Genomic DNA, 5,759 nt, shown 5'->3' with positions numbered 1-5,759 from the left:
TGGAACACGATGTAAGTATTAATGGAAAATAACACTGACACAGTTTAAATGGAGTGCATGAAAATTCCCTCAGGAGGACTTAATGGCCCCATTCAAATATCATCAGTTCACCGAGTTTTATAAAGCTGAAACATGCTTGTTTTTTGGTTAGTTCAGTTTTTGCTCTTCTCCCTTCCGCCTTCCTCCTTCCTCCTTCCTCCTTCTCCTCACCACCTCATATTTCTAGTGCTAGCTAGAGGATGGGGGGATTAAACTGGAATTTGTCAGCTCTTAACTGCACTTACAAAAACTCTGTACTGTATGCACCTATGAACTTTTTACTTCCATCCATCCAAATATTGCTTGCTCCATCCATCCATCCATCCATCCAAATATTGCTCGCTCCATCCATCCATCCATCCATCCATCCATCCAAATATTGCTCGCTCCATCCATCCATCCATCCATCCATCCATCCATCCATCCAAATATTGCTCGCTCCATCCATCCATCCATCCATCCTTCCATCCATCCAAATATTGCTTGCTCCATCCATCCATCCATCCATCCATCCAAATATTGCTCGCTCCATCCATCCATCCATCCATCCATCCATCCATCCATCATCCAAATATTGCTCCATCCATCCATCCATCCATCCATCCATTTTCAATAACCACTTTTTTCAGTGCAGAGTAGCCATGGTCTGGAGCCTATCCCAGAAGCAAAGGGTATTTTATTTATTTATTGAGAACTGCAAACTGAGAGCTATTGCATGTTCAACCTGCTTGTTTTGTACAGAAACATTTGTAAAGTTTCACTAATGCACCTTTGTGTGCCTTTTGAGAGCCTCCAAAGCTGGCCCGGTTCTGCGGTTTTCGTCACAGCAGGAAGCTACCGGAACGTGACAGTTATTCCGGAGGACTGTCATGTCTTTGCAAATATGACAAGAGATGAAAAGTAACATTTAAACAAGGTGCCTTGAGCTTATATGCAGTCAGATGCTAATGAAGCATTTCATTGTTATGCAGTTCTGTTCAACTTGTAAGCTTGTTTACAACATGGGGAGGACAATGTAGTTGTAATATCTCCTACTTGTGTGACACACATGGAGGACCTGTATGTCTTGTCAGTGGTCTGGAAGAAAGGAGGAGCTCAATTCCAGCTTTTTAACTTAATTCATTATATCAAATATCATTATGTACAGATTCATGGAATTAGTGATTCACACTGTACAGACTGTAGGCATATACTGTATGTTTGGCACATGGACCTTTACCCCCGTAAAGGCATCAGCATAACAAAGAGAGCAGCATGGTGGCACACCAAGTAGTGCTGCTCTCTCACAGCACCTGGGTGGTGTGAGAGGACGTGGATTTGATCCTGCTCAGTCTGTGTGGAGTTTGCATGTTCTCCCCATGTCTGTGTGGGTTTCCTCTGGGTGCTCTGGTTTCCTCCCACACTCCAAAGACATGCTCTTCAGGTTCACTCATGGTGTGTAAGTGACAGAGGAAGAGAGAGTGTGTGTTCCACTGATGTATGGATGAGTGACCCAGTATAAGTAGTGTATCTAGCAGTGTAAGTCACCATGGTGAATAAGGTGTGTGGACTGATAGCACTACGTAGAGTTCACTGGAAGTCGCTTTGGAGAAAAGTGTCTGCTAAATGAATGAATTTAAGATGTGCGTCCCAGCTCTGAGCCTTCAACAGTGGAGAACATCAGACTACTCTGTTGGTGGAACTTGTCTTTACTGTTGACAAGCACATGTTTTAGTCACAATGGCATAAGAAAGACCTCCCTATTTGAGTAGCACTATATAGAGGTCATTGGAAGTCGCTTTGGAGAAAAGTGTTTGCTAAATAAATAAATATAAGAGATTATTCAAAGAATGTTCATTTCCATTCGGTCAATAATGACTGTTAACATTGCTGAGAATGGGTTATACACCATGTGACCAGTCTCATACTGACTACATCTACCTGAACTTGCCTAAGATGTTGAGTAAAGATCTTTCTTATTCTCTTTCTTTCTTTTTTTATTGACTCCTTATAATATCTATTCCTTGTGACACAAACTTTTGAAGTTGACAAAGGCACAAATAAAAATCAAGACAAATCTGTTGCTTCTTTACATGAGTGCTGATACAAGTATTTCTTCTTTTCCTGTATTGTTCATAGTTCATTTATTTATAAGCAATATATTCCATTCAGAACATATGTTTTGCAAATCTTCTGTCGTATTGTTATGTAATTATTTAATACCCCTCCCAAGATATGATCAAATGTCTTTCAGTATTTCATTTTTATAAATAAAGAAATACTCTTCACTGTTTGTGGTATTACATAATATTCTGGTCATCTGCAAAAAATCACAGGTTAATCTGTGCACGAAATATCGCCAATCATTTTTCCTTTTCAAATATTGTGCTGTTTGTGTAACTGATGGTTTCACCCAAACTGCCATAATCATTTCAGAAGCTGAGCATTTTGCAGGGGCTGGGCTGGAGCTGCAACTGACAGCTTTCCAGTTTACAAGGCCATTTCCCCAGCCGCTACGACACCTGCTGCCATGTGTAACACAAGCTTCACTCATGGCCAAAGGCTCCAGCTTTCAAATCACATTCCCTCTAAGTAATTAAAATTCCGTACACTGTTTTTTTTTTTGTTTTCTTTTCTGAAGGTAACTTCCCCCTCATCTTCCTTTATCCTTGACAAAGAAAAAAAGTTAAAAAATAAATAGGTTGATGTTTTTTTTTTCTGTAGGATTTAGGATCTTGACAGTTAATAAAAATGCAGTTTTTCATTACCGTGCTGCTCCCCTGTCTTGGTTAAAGGCTAAACACTGGTTTTTAAAGCTATTAGCTGCTATTACCTCTGATTGCTTTTTTTTGCCTAGCAGACACTATTATCCAAAGCGACTTACAAAGGTTAAGATTAATTTCACGCTCACTTACACTTTTGCCCATTTGTTCAGCTGCCTGTTTTACTTCTGCAATTCAATACCTTTGCTCAGGGATGCGATAGAGAAGTTCATGGTAACTGAACCTACAACCTCCTGGCTGCATGTCTAGTTTTAGTTGTCTGGGGTGAAAGAACAGGAGTACATAAGGTATAGTGTACATTTTGTGGCACCATATTTAGTATAGAATATTGAAACTGATATAATGAGTTCAAAGAAAGGTAGTAAAAAATAATTCACTCAATATATCATATATCACACCCCTTTGTTAGTATTTGCGATGTCAGTATCGTTTCAGACACAAAATTATTGTGGCTGAAGAAACATCCTTGGACAACCATTAAGAAAAATTTTGTAATGAAAATTATAATCACTTAATCTAGCAAAAGGTCATATTTCACTGAAGAGTGTTTTCATGCTGGACAAACATGTCTACTGCTTTTAAACAGTGCTTAATTAGAATTTTTAATTCGACACCTTTATCAAATTTATGAACATGTTTTCAATGTATTGTCCATAATTTCTGTAAAAATCCTGCCTGGAATCAAACCAAAAACAAGAAAAAGTAGAAGCCAATTAATTTATTAGACAAGAAGACACAATAATACACTCAAGAGCTTTTTTGTTTCCAAAAACAATGATAAGGCATCAAATAGAAACTCTTTCATGTCAAAGACAAAAAAGTAAGTTTTTTTTTAATAATTTATAAAAAACAGCTTGAAGGTCTGCAGAGCCCTAGTACTATTAAATACAGTTTGAATGTGAATTTTCAAAGTAGAAGATTTACAGTTAAACCAACTATCTTTATCAATTCCGTTGAATTTAATTCAAGCAACATAGAGCACTGACAAAGACTCAGAGACACAATACAAATAAAAGGTTGCCTGCACTTTAAATTATTACAATAACTATATTAATTATTAAAGCTATAAGTAAACCAACTGGCCATGGAGGAAAGGAAAACAAAAAACCCCCAACAGAAAGCCAAGGGAGAAAGAAAAAACCCGTTTGAATCCCGGTGGCTGCCAACCCCTCCTATACATTTTAGATGGAAAAAGACTTTAAGTTATATACTATATACACACACACATAAATATATCTATCTATATATATATATATTATATATATAGCTATATAAATGCATATATATATATATATATATATATATATACACACACACACACCTTAACCCTAATGTCTAAATCATCCATATCAGTGACTCATCTACTTCCACACAACACACACACATGCACACACACACGTATATGACTTTAGTATGGAAGAAATAAGCATGCAAAGGGGCAAAAAAAGCACATGGCCAATGAAATTTCTGTGAACACTTTGTCACTTTTATATCTGTTCCCATAACACAAAGCAGCAGTTGCAGCGACAAGCAGAAGTGTCACATTATCTCTTCTTTCAAATTCTCGGTCATAAAATCTTCAGACCCCAAAAAGCAGGCTCTTCATTACGATGAATAAAAATGACATTGCTAGATGGATTAGAATCTCACAGAGTTGATGCGCAGTAACTGAGCTCCTGAATTTTGCTTTGGTAAGATAAAATGTTAGATCACTATCACAAATACATCAGAAAAACATCATTGTTTGTCAATTCAAGTCTTGTAAATAAGTAAAATAAAATGTATTTTGAGACTCTTGCTGAATGTTGTGAAGGATTCAGCATTTCTGAGGGGCTGAGGGTGCTCATTCAACCACACTGGAGCCAGAACTGAGAATGTACAGTCCTTTATTTTGAACCTCTTGTGCTTGGGACTGCAAACAGGAAAGAGGTGGAGAAGTGTAGCAGTCTGGTTGGTGTGTAGCCAGTGATCAGGTCCTACAGGTAGATCAGGAAACAGATCCAGTGATGGTCTTGTAGGCCAATGCATAGACATGGAAAACCGGGTAAAAGTAAACCTACACCTACAGCTCATGTCTGTGGATCGAAGAAAACAAATCCAACAGACAGAGCCAATGCAACTCTCAACTCTCCATGTTATATTCACTGTTGCCATTGAGGAGGCTGTCATTTGCACAGGCATTCTGGTTAATTAATAGACTGAAGATGTGAGTAAACACTATTTTGACTTGCAGATAATTAAGTGATTAGTACAGTACTGTGTAGGACATATCACACGCCTCTATTATATTAAGGTATAACAGAGTCAAAATTTGTTATGCATATAGAGTGTGTTGATTTATTAATGGAAGACCTTGAGAACCAAACGTACTGAAGCTCTTATGCAGTACTTCTGACAACCATCATACAGTCAACTAATTTCTAGAACTTTCAGGAAATCTGCTGAAACATTAAAAGTTTTCAGAGTCTAAATACAAGAACACAAAAAGAATTGTCATTTAGTAAAAATGAATACAATTAAACAAATAAACTTAAAGATAGTGAGTTGATTTAGAAAGTGATGTCTAAGAATCTGAATGAATGAATGAATGAATGAATGAATGATAGATAGATAGATAGATAGATAGATAGATAGATAAGGTAATTCATTGAAATCTTGACAATCCATGATTATCCTGCTTCTTCACATAGAGCAAGACAGCTCTTTGATAACATCAAGATTTACTTTTTTTAACTGCTACTTCTCCTTAGTTAGTTAGTAACGGGTTTCCATACACAAGGTGATCTCTTAGCAAAACGCAGTAGTTACATTATACAGGGGAGTAGTATTTCCATTAAATATGAAAAAAAAGAAACATCCAAACTTAAAAGACATTTGCTTTCATTGGGGACTGACCAGCTGCAAGGCTACTCCATTGCACCACCTTGAATGATTGAATAAAAGGGCTGTGGGAGCCTG

The sequence above is a fragment of the Scleropages formosus genome, chromosome 5 (genome assembly GCF_900964775.1).
Source record: "Scleropages formosus chromosome 5, fSclFor1.1, whole genome shotgun sequence".
In the NCBI taxonomy this organism is placed as follows: Eukaryota; Metazoa; Chordata; class Actinopteri; order Osteoglossiformes; family Osteoglossidae; genus Scleropages; species Scleropages formosus.
This window is presented reverse-complemented; position numbering follows the sequence as displayed.